The sequence below is a fragment of the Sminthopsis crassicaudata genome, chromosome 2 (assembly GCF_048593235.1).
Source record: "Sminthopsis crassicaudata isolate SCR6 chromosome 2, ASM4859323v1, whole genome shotgun sequence".
NCBI lineage: Eukaryota > Metazoa > Chordata > Mammalia > Dasyuromorphia > Dasyuridae > Sminthopsis > Sminthopsis crassicaudata.
Window position 1 is genome coordinate 448,780,358 of NC_133618.1, and position 19,811 is coordinate 448,800,168.

Genomic DNA, 19,811 nt, shown 5'->3' on the forward strand with positions numbered 1-19,811 from the left:
CAATTCACATTGGCACAAAGTGCTAGGTGTGGTCACCCAAAAGACATTATAACTGAACTTTAACAAGCCAAGGCAACCTGCTTCACTTTAAATGGTGCCTTCATTCATATGAGTCAATAGGGAATCACCTGGCGACTGACTCAGAATTCATTATTGATGACCCAGCTCCAATTGAGCTTTACCACATGAAAGGAAAAAAAGGATACAGTCTCTGCCCTTGGAACAGTGACTCCTAAACATCTCACACGACACTAAGGAAACTTTAAAAGAGAACAAAATCAGTGGATAGAACATTGCTCTTAAAATCAGGAGGACCTGTGTTCAAATCTGATTTCAGACACTTGACACTTACTAGCTGTGACTCTGGGCAAATCACTTAACCCTGATTGCACCACTCCTTTTCTTGTCCCCCCTCCCCAAAAAGAACTAAATCAGGTATTTGTTTAGAAGACAAGCTCCCATCCAGGGTGTCTTTCCCAATATAAATTTGTTGCATCTTCCTGCCTTCAAGCCCAGTACTCTGTGCACCATGATACCTAGCTTACTCCAGCATGGTGAAGTGCAGAGGTTGTGGGCCTGCAACACTCCTGAACATGGCTCAAATCAGATTAAATGTAATTAGGAAATGTTTATTAAAATAAAAGTACAATAAAATATAAATGATATGTGGCATTCTAAGTCAATATGTAGCCATAGGTTTGACATTTGTATAGCAGATTGAGAGTGCTAAACTTGACATGATGTATCTGAAGCCCAGGTCTAGTTAACTTGTTTCCCTGCTTTGAGTTTCATTTTCCAGTGTTGTTATGAAGGAAGTGTTTTGTAATCTTAAAGTGAGATAGAATGTTAATTATCTACTGAACTATAACAGAAAATATCCCTGTGACTTTGTGCATGATACTGTCTGCCTCTTAGGCCCCTGATTTCCCCCAGAATAGGAGGTAAGGAGGTGGCCATCTATGGTACAGTGGATTTGGAATTGGGAGCCCTAAGTTCAAGCATTGACTCTGCTACTTTGCCTATAAGCCTATGTGGCTTGAGTCTCAGGTGTATTGCCTGTAAGAGGAGGAAGTCGTTGAACAACATTTCATATCTAAACTTCTGATCCTATGCTATGAGTAGCTGCTACTTGCACAGGGGATCTAAAGAACATTATTCTTGATTGATTTTGCTGCTGGCTGGACCTGGAGGCAACCTCTCCTCCCCAAGAGAAGTTCTCCATCCAGGTGTGCCTTTGTGGGAGTCTGAAGAACATTGACTCCTGAGAAATCATCTTGATGTACCTCAGACAGTCTCAATAAAAGGACTCTGAGAGTCAGGACTCGAGGGTCTGAGTTGGGCAACTGCCAAAGTTGTCATGCTTTCTCCTCATTTTACAAATGAGAGCACTAAGAATAACACAGGTTATTGGGAGGAAAGTGAAAAGTGGAATTTAGGCCTACTACAAACAGACAATGATCCTGGGCCCAATCTTGCCTTTTCATTTGAGTAATGGCAAGTATGGAAAAATCTAACATATTTGTTTCCCTTAAGTAAAGAGTTCTCTTAATGCTTTTATAATATGGTGTAATTTATAAAATCTCCAGCATTATTATTGTATGAAATGTAGTGTACCTGTCTTTTGGGCCTGACCAGTGTTTTGCCATCCTGTACTTATCAGTAGCTCTAGAAAATCACCCGTGGCTCCGATTCAAAGACAAACTAACCATCTGAACCTACTTTCAAAAAGGGGACAGAATTTTATAGACAGGAGATGAGTGACAATAAAGGGTTATGTTCTAGGAGTATGGACACCAGTTAGAAAAACTAGATGGCTTTATAATTGCAAATAATAAGTTTCTCTAGATGTTGGCATAAGCCAGGGTCTACCCCTGGGCAACAATTTCAAAGAAAGAAGCACTGAGGCTACCCAAATGATATCTGAGCCCTACCGCTGGATGTCAAAACTATAGAATCTCATGCTGTGCTCTTCCATGAGCCGGTGACAGTCACCATGAGAATCCGTGTAATGCAAGAGTGAAAAAAACACTTCTTTGCCAAGAGGCACGTTCATGCCAAGGTCAGCATGGAATTGGCAGAGTGAAGAGAAGTAAACTAATGCTTTGTGAAAACCCCAAAACCAGACGATTGGGTGGAGTTAAGAATGCTATATGATGTGGCAGAAGTACAACATTCCAAGTTATATGCCAGAGGAATCCAGAAATACAATTTAAATGGGGACCAAAACCAAAGGGTTAATGAAATGAGCACTTGAAAATAGGTTCCTTACCACCACCCATAGCAATAGCCAATAAAATACAGGATGGCCTTGGCTTCAGAGCTGGGCACATTCCTACCTTTGCTCCAGCCTCCAACTGTCCTACTCTTACTGTTATCAGCTAAATAATTATTTCAATATCAACAAAATCCGTTTACTTAAGATTTTAGAGTAAAGAAGGCAAGTACACAAACTCCATACCAGTAAAGCAGGTCTGCTCAAAGACTCTAGCATAAATTATTCTCATTTCTGTCTCCCTTGCCTTTGCTTATTCTTCCTTCTTTCCTATTCATTATATTCAAGTATAAGCATCACTTCCCACCATCTTACTAGAATTTTTTTCATTCTACAAGCTAAGAAGTTCCCCTCCCTACCTTCAAGTAACAAAATCCCAGAATTGGTAAAATTCTCAGAGCTATTTAATCTTATTTCTTCACTTGAACCAGAAATGCCCTCATAGTATAGAGAGGACAGAATGTTGGACTTGAAAACAAGAAACCAAGGTTAAAATTGAGTTTAGGGGCAGCTAGGTGACACAGTGGATAGAGCACCAGCCCTGAATTCAGGAGGACCCGAGTTCAAATCTGGTCTCAGACACTTAACACTTCCTAGCTGTGTCACCCTGGGCAAGTCACTTAACACCAGCCTCAGGGGGGGGAAAAAATCCAGTTTAGGCCCTTACTAAGACTATGAAACTTTTGAACACACCAAGACCAGTCTATAAAATATGGGAGTTAGGTTAGAAAATCTCTTTTGTCCCTTTCAATTCTAAGCTCCTACTGACCCCTCCTTTTGGTGAACCAAATGAGCTACTGCACTGGCCATGGTTTATTTTAAGTACCCACTTCCCCAGATGAATTACCTGTCTTTATAACGTCAAGAGGATCAAAGTGCTGGCTGTTCTTTGAAACCAGGTTTTTCTAGATCCAAGAAGATCTCACCAAGAGCAAGTACTTATTAAGTTTCCTTCAGTATTTCCTATTCCTGAACTCCACCTTTTCATTTAGTCAGGTAACCAATAAAGCACAACACTCCTAGACTTATGATCTGTCCCTAGGCTTACATACCTCACAAGGCATTTGTTCACCAGCCAAAGACACAGGTGGGGTTCAAAGGATGTGCCATTTTCTTTTACAAATTCATATCCCTTAGTCATACTTTGAGTACAAAGCTACCTACCCCATCACCTTAAGGATCTAATAGAGACTACCACCATCCAGATAATGCTAGTAAATCTCTTATGCCAAACGGCTCTAATAGTAGTGTATAATTTATCATTGTTGCTTGTTAACTACTTTGTAACTGACAGGTGGACCCTCCCCCCACCTCACCCCCATTCTGCTGAAACAACTTGTTTCTAAGAGAAAAAGACAAAAGAATGGTATATGAGGTTTGGCTCTGCTACCAGCTTTGTGACCTTGAATAGATAATTTAACCCTTCTGGTCCTCTCACTTTCCTCAAGTGTAAACTGAATAAACTAAAAAATAAGATGTCCAATCCTTCAGTTCTAGTATTCTATGACAGGTTAATTTCCTTAAAACAGAGGCTAAACAAGAAGCAGGCAAACATGGAGCTCTTAAAACATGGGAAAAGTCTTTCTCTTAAGACTAAATGAACCAGACTATAATCATGTTTGAAAGACTACTAATCCAAGAAAAACAGCTCTTTCTGAAACCCATCAACTTTTGCAAAGTAAGATTTCAATGTTCAAAAACTTCTTTGGTTCCTGAATTGTTCTCAAAGAACTGTGAGCATACCAAAATTTGTATGGCTACTTAATGAAATTTCTTCACTATCCTAAGGGCTCTGCTCTGGTTATTTTCTAAGTTTTCAATATGTATCAGTATGCTCAGAACTGAACACTGTGTTTCAGATGAGACCTGATAAAAGGCAGAATAAATTGAGGTGAGATTATCACCTACCTGTTCCCAGAAGTTACATCTCTCAATGCAGCCCAAGATTACATTAGGCTTTGTGTTTTTGTTGCCACATTTAAATACTAATCCATGGAGCTTGTAGTTTATTAAAATTCCCAGATTCAGAGCATGCTTCCCTCATCTTGTACTTCTGAAGCTGTTTTTTCATACCTAAGGGCAATACTTATATTTATACTTAATAATACTTAATATTTATCTCTAATGAATTTCATTTCATTAGATTCAGCCCAATGCTTTGTTTATTGAGATCCTTTTGGATTCTGTCATCCACTGTGGGAGTGTCAAGTTCCAGCTTGGTGCTACTACAAATATGATAAGCTATCATCTATGCTTTTATTCAAGCCATTAATAAAAATTTGAAAGAGCCCAGGACCAAGCATAGATTCCTGGGGTATTTTGAGACCTCTTAGCCTAATTTCACAAATTAGTCACATTTGAGTATTTTAAAAATATTATTAAACATAGCATCCTATAAGTACTTCAACAATCTCTTCAACTTCAATAAGTAATTCAACTCTCTCTCCTACTGAATATTTATTAGGCATCTAAAACATGCAAGGCCTTATGTATGTAAGGGGATGTATCTCCTCATTAATATGGACTGTCATCTTTTTTCTTGTCTTAGCTGATGGCAGGTGGAAAGGTTGGGTGAAGAGTTACTTGAGGGAGCAGGTAACAGCAATAACTTTCTGAAATGGGATAGTAATAAGATTAGGTTGTTTTCAAACAAGACATTTGCTGTTGGGAGCCACAATCCCAACCAAGAATGGCAATTTTATAAAAGAAGGAAAAGAAGCTCTCACCAGTAAGTCATACATGCAAAGTTTAACAATGCTGTGTTTTAATTGGTTTCTTCTTTGGCTTCTTTCTATATGATCCAGAGAAATGCTGCCACTATCCTCTCTCTAGGGGCTTCCCTTGTTCTTTAATCACACTTTGAATTTCAAAGAATTCCTAATCCATGAAGTCACACGGTGCCTCAAAAATGAAAAATCTTAAGTGGAATATGAATATTCCAAAATTTTTTTTGGAAGAATGTAAGATTTTAGAAAGTCAAGTTAAGATTTATCTTTTTCTTTTCTTTTTAAGATTTATCTTTAAAGGATATTTTATGAATGCTAGTAAAACTTCCTTTCTGTGGCTTACTAATAAAGCTATCAAAGCTGATCCTTGACCAGCACTACAACTAAGTTTTTCAAAGAATGGACCAATGTCTAACTGACCATTAGCTGTAATAAAAGACAATATTTTCTGTATCTTGGCCATATGTCTAAGAGCTTTTCTGACATAAATCTTTGGCTTGCTGTAGAAAGGGCTGACTGACTGGTTGGGCAACATCAAGTGAGTATACACAGAAGTTCTCTCATACACTTTACAGAACTCTGTAAGACAAAACAGGAATTTTCACAACAGAACAGGGACTGAGACTAAACCATGTCCTAGATTCTACCTTTACTGTCTTTACACCTCTCTACCTAAAAATTCAGATGATATTCCAGACTTCACAGCTATCTTCTTTAAAAATAACTTCCTCTGAAGGTGGTATGAGTTGAATATCCCACTCAACTTCCTAAATGCCCTCATATCCAGGAGTAAGACAGGCCATGAAACAAAATAAAATAAGGTTCACAATCCAGCTGGTATCAATGTGTTACTCGGCTTAGAAAGGAAGTATCTAAAGTATTACTCAGAAAGGAAACAGAAATAAGTAAAAACAGGCTAAATAGTGGGGTCATCCCTGTGACTGCAAATTGACTTAGGAAATCATATATTACTATGATTTATATGTCATTAAAAAAATTTTTTTAGACGAAATATTTCCCAAATACATTTTAATCTGGTTTGGGCCACACTTGGGAATATTGCAGTCATATATTTGACAGCTCTGGCTTAAAATGCCAATGTCCTTTCAGACACATTCATGGAATATGGTTGTGTTCTAAGAAGTGATCAACAAATCAATAATCAATTGATCAATAAATATTTATTAATAACACACTAACAATAAGCACTACATTAGGCAGCAATGGGGCAAAATTATTTCTTTTCTTAATGCAAGAAAATACAATGCATTTCCCTCTTTAACATTATTATAGCTCAATAGCATTCATTACCTCCCTAGTGACCCCAAACTATAGTTTCCCAACAGCTTTCAGCCAACCATTACAAAACAAAGCCATTTATTATATCATGCCCCTCTCCATCAAAACCACTTACTTCACTCACAAAATCACTTCATTGTAACTAGCTAATTGTATGAATAAAAAAAAAACTGCTGCTACGCTGGACAGGCAGACGACAGCCTGAATTGGGATATGAGAGCGGGAGAATACAGTGCGGGAGAAGAGAAGCAGCCCACCTCTGCCACGCGGAGTTACTATATGAGTCTGGGGCATGTCCTGCCGGTAGGAAGTTCCCTTCCTTCTCTTAACTTCCAGTACTATGACCTGCTGAAATACTGTGATGTATGCAGAGAGCACTCCCAAGTCTGAGGCCCTGACACTAACTGTGAGGCCCAAAGTAACTTTAAGGCTCTGCCTCCATTTCTTCCTTTCTAAGGAGGAGATAAAAGGACTTCACTGCCTACCTCACAAGACATGCGTTAAGGACTAGGTAAAGAGTCACCTCGGATATTTACCTTGGAAAAGACACCTACCTTCCCCCTCCTGGTTTCTTCATTTGCAAAATTCCTGGATCAGGACTAGGCGGCCTCGGAGGCCCTCCAGTTTGAGAGATTTATGAGCCTGTTTTAACTATTTCCCTACACGACGTTCAAACACCCCCTCCCCTCGCCAATAAACCCCCCCTCCATAAAGTCTCCATTCCTACTTTCTTTTCTAAAGTGCCGTCTCTACTTTCGGGCTGGCCGGCAGCGAGGCCCAGGGAGAGGGAGCACTGACTCATGCAATAAAAGGAGCCAGAGCAGCTTGCCCTCCTCCCCCTACACATAATCTCGTACTAATAATAGCTTGCGTCTTAGTTTTAGAAGCTCAAAAAGCTTTCGAACACATTCTTTTATCTGAGGTTCACGGAACATCTCAAGACGTGTTACTGTTCCCATTTCGCAGATGAAGATACAAAGGTTTAGGGAGGGAAAGTCGCGCCCAGATGCTAGGTATTTTCATCCTCTCCAAGAACAAATTATTCCCCTTCTCCCCGAGAGTCTATGTGCTCCCTACCTCTCTGGGACTCCACTGAAGCGAGGAAAACCCAGCGCTGGAGTCCGCGGATAATCCGCAGGAAGGCTAGAAAAAAGGCTCTATCCCACTCCTTGGAGTCCTCCCCTCCAGACTGCCTCCTCAGGACAGAGAGTGACATTTCCCAGCCCCCTGCCCCGAGAAGGGGAGGATGGGGGGCGCATAGGGGAAGGGAAAGGAACATTCTGCGCCTGCGCCTAGGAGGATGCTATTGGAAGTGAGCGGCGCTCCGGAGTTATGCGCTTGCGCCGCAGGAGGACTTTCCCCTCACCCCCACCTCTCCTCTCTCTAGTTGACCCGCATCTCTTGAGGAGCCGGGGAGACAACATGGCCCGTCAGGGCTGCCCACAGTACTTCCACCCCTTCCCGCCGCGCTGGAGCCGAGCCGAACTACCTGCAAACGTCGCCATGGCCGCGTCGCCTCCGCCACTGCCGCCGCCGCCGCCGGAAGCCCAACGCCTCCTCCTCCCTCCCCTCCTCTCTCCAGTTCAGCGTTACGGGCCGAGGACCCGCCCCCGAGCGCGCCTGTCGTCGGTGTTCGCCTGAGTTCGGCGCCCCCTGAACCCCCCGGGGCCCGCGCGCCGCTGCCTTCGGGACTCCCGTCCCCTTCCCTCGTTCGCACCCAGCTCGGTCTCGGGCCCCGGGTCGCCCAGGCCAGCCTCGAGGAAGACGAGACGTGACGCGCCCCGACCTCCGCCAAAGCGAGCTCTTTTCCGGCAGGCACCACGTCGGGCAGCCCCGGGAAGCGGCAGCGTGCCCCGCATGCGTACCCGAGACCTCGCGCGCCTCGAAAGCGGGCACCTGGGGGTGGCTGCAGGCGGTGATGGGCGAGCGAAGCGGGCCTGCGGCTCGAGGAGCGCGCGCGGCGCGTCGGCCGTGTTGGCGACGATGCGGTCCCAAGGACTCGGAGAAAGCGGCTGCGCCAGAGGGGCGGGAAGGCAGAGGAGCGGGGTCGGAGGACCTGCAGTTCCTTGGCCACGGCCAGCTAGAACTTGGCAGGCGGCGGCAGGAGGACCCGAGTTCGAATCCAGCATAGGCTCGTGCTAGCTGTGTGAACCAGGACAAGGCCTTTAACCACTGCCTGCCTCAGTTTTCTCATCCACAAAATTGGGATGATGGTATCCCCCTCCCAGCCTTGTGAGGTTCAGTGTTTATTATCTGCCACTACGCCGAATGGCTGCTTTGCCTAAATCGGACCGCTCAAGCTCCCTAAATGTTTGTGTTTTCTGTCTTCCCTGCTTGCTCCCCCTCTCCCCCAGGAAGCCATCCTTGGCTCATCCTAACCCACAGTGACTCTTCCTGTGGCCATGACTCAGTCACACAATTTTAAAGCTGGGAGGACCCTGGTGCTCCCAGACTCACCATTTAATTCAGTCACTACTCGCACAGCAATCAAAAGTGAGCCACGAGATAGTATTTTTTGGTAGATGGATTCCCAAATATTTTATACTCTCAACATTTGTTTGGAATGGAATTTCTCTTTGTATCTCTTGCTGTTGCATTTTGTTAGTGATATATAAAAATGCCGAGGATTTATGTGGATTTATTTTGTATCCTGCCACTTTGCTGAAATTTTGAATTATTTCTAGTAGCTTTTTAGCAGAGTCTTTGGGGTTCTCTAAGTATACCATCATGTCATCTGCAAAAAGTGATAGTTTAATTTCCTCATTTCCTACTCTAATTCCTTGAATCTCTTTCTCGGCTCTTATTGCCGAGGCTAGCGTTTCTAGTACTATATTGAATAGTAATGGTGATAGTGGGCAACCTTGTTTCACTCCTGATCTTACTGGGAAAGGTTGCAGTTTATTTCTATTGCATATTATGCTTACTGACGGTCTTAAATATATACTCCTGATTATTCTAAGGAATAATCCATTTATTCCTATACTCTCAAGAGTTTTTAGTAGGAATGGATGTTGGATTTTGTCAAATGCTTTTTCTGCATCTATTGAGATGATCATATGGTTCTTATTAATTTGATTATTAATATGGTCAATTATATTAATAGTTTTCCTAATATTAAACCAGCCCTGCATTCCTGGAATAAATCCTACTTGATCATAGTGTATTATCTTGGAGATGATTTTCTGAAGTCTTTTTGTTAATATCTTATTTAAGATTTTAGCATCAATATTCATTAAGGAGATTGGTCTATAATTTTCTTTCTCAGTTTTCGATCTACCAGGTTTAGGTATCAGTACCATGTCTGTGTCATAAAAGGAGTTTGGTAGGACTCCTTCATCCCCGAGATAGTATTTTTTTCAAGTTATACAGTAATCATGCCTAATTAGGGGAGGAAAAAAGCTATCTTATTAAAAGAAAGGATCCTTGCAAAATTGAGTTACAGTATGGAGGGAAAGTATAAAACTCTTAAACATTATTTTGAAACGCATCGGCTTTTCGCAACATATTTAGAAGGGTATTTGACAAAAAAGTAGAGCTGGCCTTTTTTTCCTTAGTGATAGCACACATGAAACGAATGTTTTTTTTTACAACAAAAATTTCCTCCTGAAAGTATTTGATGAACAATCTTGAAAAGCCTAGTAGTTTAAATAAATGTATGCATTTTTAAATATAAATTCACTCTGATCCACAGAAATAAAGTGACTGTGAGAAATTCAGAACTGTAGATAATACACTTATAAAATATTTTGTATTTTTTCTCAATTTTAAGAAATACCTGCCTTGTCAATTAAATAGAAAAAAAAGATGAAATATTGCTTATTAAACTTGATCAGTGGATAGAAGGAATTATCTTTATTTTCAAAACTTAAGATATTTTAAAATATGAATGAAAGTGAAACTCATTTGCATAGGTAAATGATAAATGTGAGCTTTTTCCATCTTTTTATGTTTTTAAGGGAATTGTAATGTGTGATGAATGCACAATGTGACTGAATTCATTAATGAAAGCCAAAATAAAACAATGGCACGATTATGTATACATTTCTCTAAGATCTCTTTTTCTTGATAACTGGTTGAATCTCTTCCATTGCTGAATCAAATATTCCTGATTCACTGTCCAAAGATCTAGGCTGCACAGCTGTGTGTGGACTATTTGGAAATTGTACAAAGATGTGTAGCACCATTATCCCCTGTAGATACCAACACTTCATCTGAATGCATAGTTAATGTATTAATCATAGCATTATGACCAGAAAGATTTTGAATGAAGTGTCCCTCAGGGAATTTCCACTGTCTAATATTATTTGAAAAGCCAGCTGCCAAAGTACAATGCCTTGGATGCAAAGCCACTGCTCTGATTTTTTTTTTTTTTTTGGTAATTCATTAATGTGACATTTTCCTGCCATAAGTTCCATAATTATGTGGTCCTATCATGGCTTCCTGTGGATGGTTGATCTGTGGATCTGCTGCTTGATCCTTACCATAGTCACTGCATTTGTATGTCCTGCCAATGTATGTACATTGAATATTTAGTGACTGGTACATATCCGCCAGGACCTGTTTTGGCTTTGGCTGCTGATACTAAGTTTCAGAGCATACCAAGTGAATTTGCTGCACAATCTTGAACTTGACTTTTGTTCTCATGTCCTATATCAGTGTGGTTGACTCTCTACTGCAAGTCACAAGCACATCACTTGTTGCCTGCAAATCCAAACTACACTTAGATGTTCCTGATAATATGTGACACCCCCAACAGTTCATCTATTTCTCTTCTCCAAAGGATATCACCTCTCCTACAGTACTCTCACTATCACCTCTTACACCATATATTGTTATGTCCAGTCAATGTCAGTTTTAATTTGCCACTAGCCAGGTCAAGTATTTTTACAGTCTAGATGCTCAGCAGAACCAGTAACAAACCACTGATTTCCTGGTTCTGCTGCAATACATCAGTCCTGGCCTACGTGTCCATTGATGATGGTATACTTTTCCATGGTAAATGCCACCATGGTTTAGGCCTATGGGGGCATCATTGTAGCATTCTTAGTACCCTCGGTTCCATCATAGCCATAGCTAACCCAGACACTCTGAATGTTCAGGAAGCCCAGTATGTCTGTAACTATCACCTACATTAGCTGAAGTACTTGTATCTATCCTGGATTGTGAAGGAGGGAGGGCCACAGCTAAAATTGGTGCAGCAAATTCACTTGGTTTGCTTTGAAATTTAGTATCAGCAATCAAAGCCACAACAGGTCCCAGTGGATGTGTACCAGTCACTAAATTATTCAAGTTTTTGTCCTTGACTGGCAGGAGATTGTTTTTGCCCATGTATACCCAGTGCACTCTGAGAGTGTAAGATTTTCCTTCAAAATAGGTATTTGTAGCTTAGGATCATATTTAGTATAAAGGATGATAGACATCTTCAGCTTGTGACTTCCTTTGAATATGTCATGAGCCCTCTTCAATCTTCTGAACACAAATATGTGCACAGAATATTTGCCTTCTTTACCATGATGCTAACCACTGGACACCCACTCCCTAACCAAGACCAGATAGAAAGCCTGCTGTGCAAGCTGCACAGGCACTTCTGACATTGGGAAGCACAGGCTAGATATGACATAAATGGCCATTGATGCCAGATATGATGTTATGTACACATGTGCACCACATGATCTTATGTCATCTAAGAACTTGTGATGTGTGTATAATTTACATCAGATTGCTTGTCATCCTGGGGAGGAGAAGGAGGGAGAGAGAAAAATTTGGAACTTACAATCTTATAAAATGAAAATTGTCTTTACATTTAAATGGGGGGGAAACTACGTTAAAAAAAGAACTTGTAATAACACTTTAAAACAAGAACTAGAACCTAAAATTTTATGGTTTTGAGTAAGCGAATAAAATTCTCTGATTTATCAAGCAAAATAATTTAAATTTGACTATCCTTCACAATATGTTTGTTTGTTTGTTTGTTTGTTTGTTTTTTTGGTGTGTGTGTGTGAATCATTGTTTCTCCTGTTGCAAAAGAAGTATCATTCAGTAGTGAAAAAGGATTTTGAGTAACAGTAACATCAGAAACACTATCTTTTGAGAAACTTTCTCCAGAAAGAGCCAACTCACTACATTAAGAATATTATGACTATCATTTTGTTACAAATATGAAAATTATAGAATATTTATGCAAGTATCTGTTACTATATTTTTTACTGTACATTTAAGATTTGTTAAAAATATAATCCTTAGCTTCATTTGAACAAGATATAGTCTAAAATTATTGATGTATATATATACATGTATATATGTACATATATATGTATACACACATAAATGTATAAGTGTAAGCACAGACATGTAAAAAAAGAATGTTACTCCAGAAAATGTGGAAATCACTGCCTTAGAGCAAAGGCTTCTCGTTTTAGCTGGTGTTATGGAGACATCTGGTGGTGAAAGATGAAAGCAATCCTCCAATAACAGGATTATCAGAGTTGACTCTCCAAACTAATTATGGGGGAAGAAGAGACTTTATTAAACTGCCAGCTATGAGAAAAGAACATCCTTCTTAAACAAATTTATGGAGATGCAATCTCCAGTAGGAGCAACTAGAGGCAGAATGGATATAGAACTAAGTCATTTTGAGTCTGCCCTCAGATACTTACTAGTTATGTGACCCTAGACAAGTCATTTATATACTTCAGTTCCTCATCTGTAAAACGAGCTGGAGAAGGAAATAGCAAACCATTCTAATATCTGTGCCAAGAAAATCCCAAATGGGATCATGAAGAATCAGACATGACCAAAACACCTGTATGACAACAAAACAGGAAAAGACCTGGCTTCTGGACCTACTATTTTGACTGAAACTTCTTTCTCCAAGCTTCTCAATTGTCCTTTCTCAGTCCTTGAATTCTTGGCAGTATGAAACAGCATGAAGACCTATTTACTCAAAGACTCTCCCTTCCTTTCTTTCTGTGATATTGCTTTTTAAAAATAATAGCTTTTATTTTTCCAAATACACGCAAAGATAGTTTTCAACATTCACTTTTGCGAAACATTGTGTTCAAAATTTTTCTTCTCTTTCCCCAAAACAGCAAGCAATTCAATATAGGTTGAACATGTACAATATTCTTCTAAACATATTTCCATATTCATCATGTTATGTAAGAAAAATCAGATGAAAAGGAAAAAATGAGAAAAACAAGCAAACAAACACCACCATCATCCAAAAAAAGATAAAAATCCTATGCTTTGATCCACATTCAGTCTCCATAATTTTCTCTCTGGATGCAGATGGCACTTTCCATCACAAATCTATTGGAACAGCTTTGAATCACCTCATTTGTGACATTGCTTTCTTAATATTCTCCTTTTCTGATTCCTTCCATAGCTCTACTTTGTCCTATCCCCTAAACATTAGAATTTTTCAAGACTCAGTTTCCCAACCAATTTGTTGCTGTGTGTCTCTGATTTTCACTGTTAGGTTAAGACTCTCTGAAGTCTGTAGGTAACAAAACCTGGGTGGCTTTTCTCCAAGCCTCTCCAAACCACCTTTCTTGAAATTAACTACTAGTTCCCACAAGATGAAGTGATTTTGCTGGTTCCAGAAAGGCATTGTGGTATAGAAGAAATAACACAAATCTTGAAATCAGGAGAATTGAATTCAGTTACTTTCTCTGATACAAGCTTGTGACTTTAGAAAAGTTACTTTCCCTATTCCTTAGTTTCCTCATCTATAAAACAAGGAAATAACAATGGCATCTATTTCAAAGGATTGTTGTAAGGAAAATGCATTATAAACAAGTGCTTTCAGAAAGAGTAATTATTCTATTTTTAAATAGGAAAGGCTCATAAATGCCTCCCAAAGGATAAAGAGAAGAGTATTTTGAAGCTTATGGAACATGTGAAGTAGGGAAGTTATGCTCAAATTTACAAATGAGGAAACAGACTAATCAAAGGTCATACATAAATAGGTGGAAGTTGGGATTTAGGATTTGGCATACCATTTAGTTTAATTTCAAGTATTACCACTTATGTCTCAACGGTTATTGTGTCTACAATCAGGAAGACTCATTTTCCTGAGTTTAAATCTGACCTCAGACACTTATGAACTGTGTGACTCTGGGCAAGTCACTTAAACCTTTTTGCCTATTTCCTCATCTGTAAAATAAACTGGAGAAGGAAATGTTAAACTATTCTAGTAGAATGACAACAGAAATACAAGTAAAGAGTGCAAATTGTAGAGAAGCAAGTTTTAAATCAACATAAGACAAAATTTATTGGATACTACTAAAGTGGAATGGATTGTCTTGTGGAGCAGTAAATTTCCTATCAGTGGGAGTAAGCAACTAGTGATTGGTCATCCCATGTCGGGGATATTGTAGTATAATGGGGTCAAACTCCAATAGAAAGGAGATCACTAAACTATATATAAGGGAATATGTTGACCTAGAAAACCATATATTAATGTTTTATTCTATTTTTATCTAATTTTGTTAAACATTTCTTAATTTCACTTAAATCTAGTTCAGGGGACACTTTGGTCTATGGGTGATATGATTAACATTTCTCTTGTAAAGGGAATTATGGATTAGGCATGAGTTGAATTAGACTATCTCTGGGTTTCTGTGGTTGTGGATGTCTTTGTGTAGGGAAGTTCAGGGAACTTCTTATGTTTTGATATCTTTATTTTCCCCAGTTACATATAAAATAATTTTTTTCATTTGTTTTTAAAACTTAAGAGTTCCAAATTTTCTCCCTCCCTTTCCACCCCCACCCCCATTGAAGAGGCATATATGAAGTTATGCAAAATATTCCTATAAAAGTCATGTTGTGAAAGAAAACATTTATCTCCCTCTCTCCAAAAAATTCTCAAGAAAAAAAAAGTTTTTTAAAAAAGTATGCTTCAATCTGTATTCAGCCACAATCAGTTTTTTTTGTCTGGGTACGGACAGCATTTTTCATCTTAAGTCCTTCAGATCATTGTACTGCTGAGCATAGCAAAGTCATTCAGAACCAATCATCCCACAACATTGCTATTACTTTGCACATAGTACATTTCACCTTGCTTGAGAGCTCATGGAGGACTTTCCAGGTGAGTTTAGGGAGCTTTTGAAAGATTGTCTTTCATGTGGAGGCAGAATGGATGAGTGGCTAGAGAACTGGCCTTGGGGCTAGCAAGACTTCCCTGAAGTAGAACTTCAGGTTCTACCTCTGATACTGTCTTATCCTGGACAAATCATTTTAAGTTCTTGGTGACCTGGGTGACATTCTAAGATTAAAAGTTACTGAGAAGATGTTGACAGGCACTGGTAGAGGGAGGTTCTCCCTCTGGGAGTTTCCTTTGCTAATGAAATCACAGGTTTAGTCCTTGTCCCTCATGTAACAAGTGGCTGCGACACACACCCAAAGATCATCAAACAGCCCCCTTTGGATTTCAATCTGCTTCATACGGTTAACCTCTCAAGTGTGCAAACTATCCCTCTGTAGGGTTTAGTGAAGACAAATGGTGGTTCCTGATTTCTTCCAGAAGAGGTCACCATTACACCACGAATGGGATGGGATAAGGCTGATAGCTCTGGGGAAATGCCTGTCCATCATCAGGAACCACTCTCTCCTGAGGATACTGGGAGGACCAGAGTGAGGAGAATCTAAGCTTCAGGCCACCTTCTACCTAATCAAGAGACCAACCAGTGCTTCCTCTCTTTCCCTCTACTACCCACTCATCATTTCCTAACTACCCCACCTTCCTCTGGAGTTTGAAGCCATAATGACCAAGTCCAGACACTAGCTGACTATGAGCAAATCATCTCCACATCTGTACACTAGGACTCACAATAACTTTTGCACTTACCTCACTTGGTTGCTGTGTAGTTCAAATGAGATAATCCATGCAAAGCATTTTGCAAACCTTAAAACACAGTATGAATTCCAGCTATTGCTGCCATTGCCATTATGTGCCTTGTAGTGTAGCAGCATGGATATGTAGTTGGAGAGCAAGATTTGGAACAGGGAAGACCTGAATTCAAATGCCACCTTGGACCTATATTCACTATATAACCCTAGGAAAGTTATTTAGCATCTCAATGCTTATGCAACTTTCTAAGGCTACAAACTGTGGAAACATTGCCAACCTGTATTGATGTAGAGAATTTCCTCACATTGATGCCGGGCATTTCCTAGTTGATAGGTACCTGCAAGTGTCTCAAGTAGGCATGCAAGTTCGAGGGTTGGAAGGCAGGGTTGAGAAGGAATTTCCTACCCAGTGAAACCACAGCTCCAGGGCCTATTCTTGTTCCTATTAGAATCTTGGGGCAAGATTGAGGAATGGACTGCACAACTGCTGCACTGATATCCATAAAATATTTAAATAACCTGAGGAAGACTTCCAGCATATATTGGAGGGATAATCTCAGAGAAGATTTATGGGAGAATGTGAATGAGACTTGTATAAGTGTGTGTGATCTGTACCCGTGAGGGGAATGTCTGCTGGGTAGAGATCTTTCAATAAACATTTATTAAGGGCCTACTGTGTGCCACACACCGAGCCAGCTTGTGGTGATACAAAGACAACTAATGAAACAATCTCTATTTGCAAGGAACTCAAATTCATTAGTATCTACTAAAATATCAGAGTAAGTATTCTGGATTTAAAACCCTGTTTGTGCCAGGTGCTCTGGGGATGCAAAAAGAGACACCTTCACAGCTCTGTCCCTCATGAAGCTTATGATAAGGGAAAGACATAGAATGCTATCATCATTAATTTAGACCTGGAAGAGACCTTAGAAATCAGCTAGTTCTACTCCATCCATTTTATAAATGAGGAAATTGAGGCCCAGGGAGGTCAGATGGCTTGCCTAAGATCACACAAGCAGTAAGCATCAGAGATGGGATTTAAATCCAACCTCTTATTCCAAAGCCAGTAAGCTTTCCACTGAACCATATTGCCTTCCATATGCATATTAATCAGCATACATTTGTCAAGTACTTCCAGCTAAAGACACTTAATAGCTGTGTGATACTGGCAAATCACTTAACCACTGCCTGTGTCTCAGTTTTCTCAATAGTAGTTTCTCAATAGTTCAATAATAGTAATTATTACTTGGTATTGGGGATACAAAGACAAAAGTTAAACAAATATAAAAACCAAAATATGAGAAATCCTTGTATAGGAATTTCCTTCTCTAATGTAATGGATTAGGTTGTGGGGAGTTGCCTGAGGAAATCTATTTACATATTCTTCAAATCAACCAACTTAAATAATAATTCAATAACTCACATTTATGCAGGGTTTTCCAAAATTTTAAGTTCAATTTTAAGCTATTAAGCTTTAAAGTTTGCAAAGTACTTTTTTGCAACAAAACTGATTCCATAAAACTATATTTTATAGAAGAGGAAGCTGAGGTACTCAACTAAGATTAAGTGACTTTCCTGTGATGGCATTGCAACCAGATTCAGAATTATATCTACTGTTCCATATTGTATTACAGGGAGAAATTACAATATATGAAAATACAGAAATAATTTACAAGACAGTCAAGGGCAGCATACCAGGGTGATAGAAAAGCTGGAGGAATGGAAAGTCCCTATGCACTGCAATTATCAGGGGAGATGCCCTACAAGGTGTAGGACTTGAGTTGGGTCATGAAGAATAGGTAGAATCTGTATAGACAGAAGGAAAAAAAAGCAGGGTGATATTCCAGAGAGGAGAATCGTATGAGTGAGTGAGTGAAGGTAAAGCTCAAAGCCATAGTTATAGGATCAAAAGTATACAGATTTAGAGCTAAAAAGATGGCATAACTAGTAGCAGAGCTGCAATTAAGGATTGGAATCCTGGACTTCTGACTCTTAGATTAGAATTCTCCCCCATTATTCCATGGTGCTTGGAACCTGACAAGAAAATCCATCTAAACTACTCAAATTCTATACATCCTTTATGATCAAGTCAAGTACCTCCTCTAGGAAAGGAGACTTAGAGATCACCTACTCTATCCTTTTATTTTTATTTTATAGAGGAAGAAATAGGGCCCAAGGCTGGAAAGTGATGTGGTTGAGGTCACACTGACATGGAAATTCAGAGTGGGAAGAAAACCATAGAGGACATCAAATTCAACCTACCCCCTGAGAAAGGATCCCCCTTCAGCATAAAAGAATGGGCAATGAATTTATTACATGTTTACAGTGTACAAAGCACTGTGTTCAGAGCTGGGGGTACAAACAGAAAAGCAAGACACATCCTGCTGTCAAAGGATTCTAATGGAGAAAACAACACAAAAGAAAATTTTAGCTACCAGTTAGATGGAAAAGTCTTGTGGATCTGAAGGTGCAGCAGCAAAGCCAGCGGTAATGCTCCTTTCATTTTACTTCCACTGACAAAATCACATCCATTTCTGATGTTGAGCCATTTCCTTTTTGGTCTTCACTGGCCGTGGCTATAGTATACACAGGATCACTTACCAAGCTGAATCTCCACAGGGGTGGTTTCCCGGGAGGATGACCACAGACACTGGGCTAGAAGCATCCCTACTCCCAGGGTTCTTGGGTTCCAGGTCCTGGACTGCCTCTGATAGGATATGAGGAATGGTGGTCCAGGTGGTGGTAGCACATGCTGCTTCCTGTCTCTCCCTCAGGGTGCCCTGCTGTTTTAGCCATGACAAATAGTCCTGTTGCCTAGCACTGTTACTACTCTACCACAATAGTTAGGGGATCACAGATTGGCCAAAGTGAGTGGAGGGTGATGTGGCCCCAAATTATTTCAATCCATGTTAGTGGAAAGGAAGCTAGGGAGCCTCTGTCAGGCTTGGATCTGCTTTTCTATTTTCTCCTCCCTGGCCCACCCCTAATTTCATGCCAATTCTCTTTCCCAGTCACAATGGACCACTTAATCTCTACTCATTCCTATCATCTTTCTTACTCTGGCAGATTTACTGCTCCACTCTTTAAACCAGCCCTGAAATAGTAGACAGAGCTGTTGCTACAACAGAAAGATGGCAGTGTGGGATCAGAGGAAGAGATCTGGACTTAGAGGTGAAAGCCCTAAGTGAGAATCCTGGCTCTGCCTCATATCCCCTATTCAGTTTTAGACAGTCATTTCTCTGCTCTAGAACTCCGATTCATACTTTGTAAAGTTAGGGGATCGGATTAGTCAAGATTTGAAATCTCTGACATGCTAAGATGCTAATAATTCTCTGATAATTGAGACTGTTGGCAGGGGAAGGGGGAAAGGTTTGCATTGAACTATCTATATTTATTTACCCCTATTCAGACTCCATTTTCCAAATTGCCACATGGAATTATAAGGGTGCCTGCCAAGCTGATCCAATCATGGGACTCAAACCCATGGTCTTGGCTTTCTTAGCAAAATAGTTCAGCTACTGTACCAATGTGGCACAGTCCTGATAATTAACTATTAAGAATCAAGCCCAATTAGCTTTATGACTAGATGAAGAATCACAGAATTTGTAAGCTGGAAGAGACCTCAGATGTTACCTAGTTTAACACAGAGAAAAACAGGAAAGCCC

At 40.0% G+C, this 19,811-nt stretch overlaps 1 long non-coding RNA gene and 1 pseudogene across 1 annotated transcript in view; both read right to left on the reverse strand.

Moving 5' to 3' along the window:
- LOC141557271 (uncharacterized) overlaps positions 1-19,176 on the reverse strand; it is a 36,161-nt gene extending 16,985 nt beyond the window's left edge. The window contains exon 1 of the long non-coding RNA XR_012486752.1: positions 18,748-19,176. This is a non-coding gene — a long non-coding RNA (uncharacterized LOC141557271). The remainder of the gene's footprint in view (positions 1-18,747) is intronic.
- Positions 10,945-11,655, reverse strand: LOC141557267 (pleiotropic regulator 1 pseudogene; annotated as a pseudogene).
- Positions 19,177-19,811: the final 635 nt, after the last annotated feature.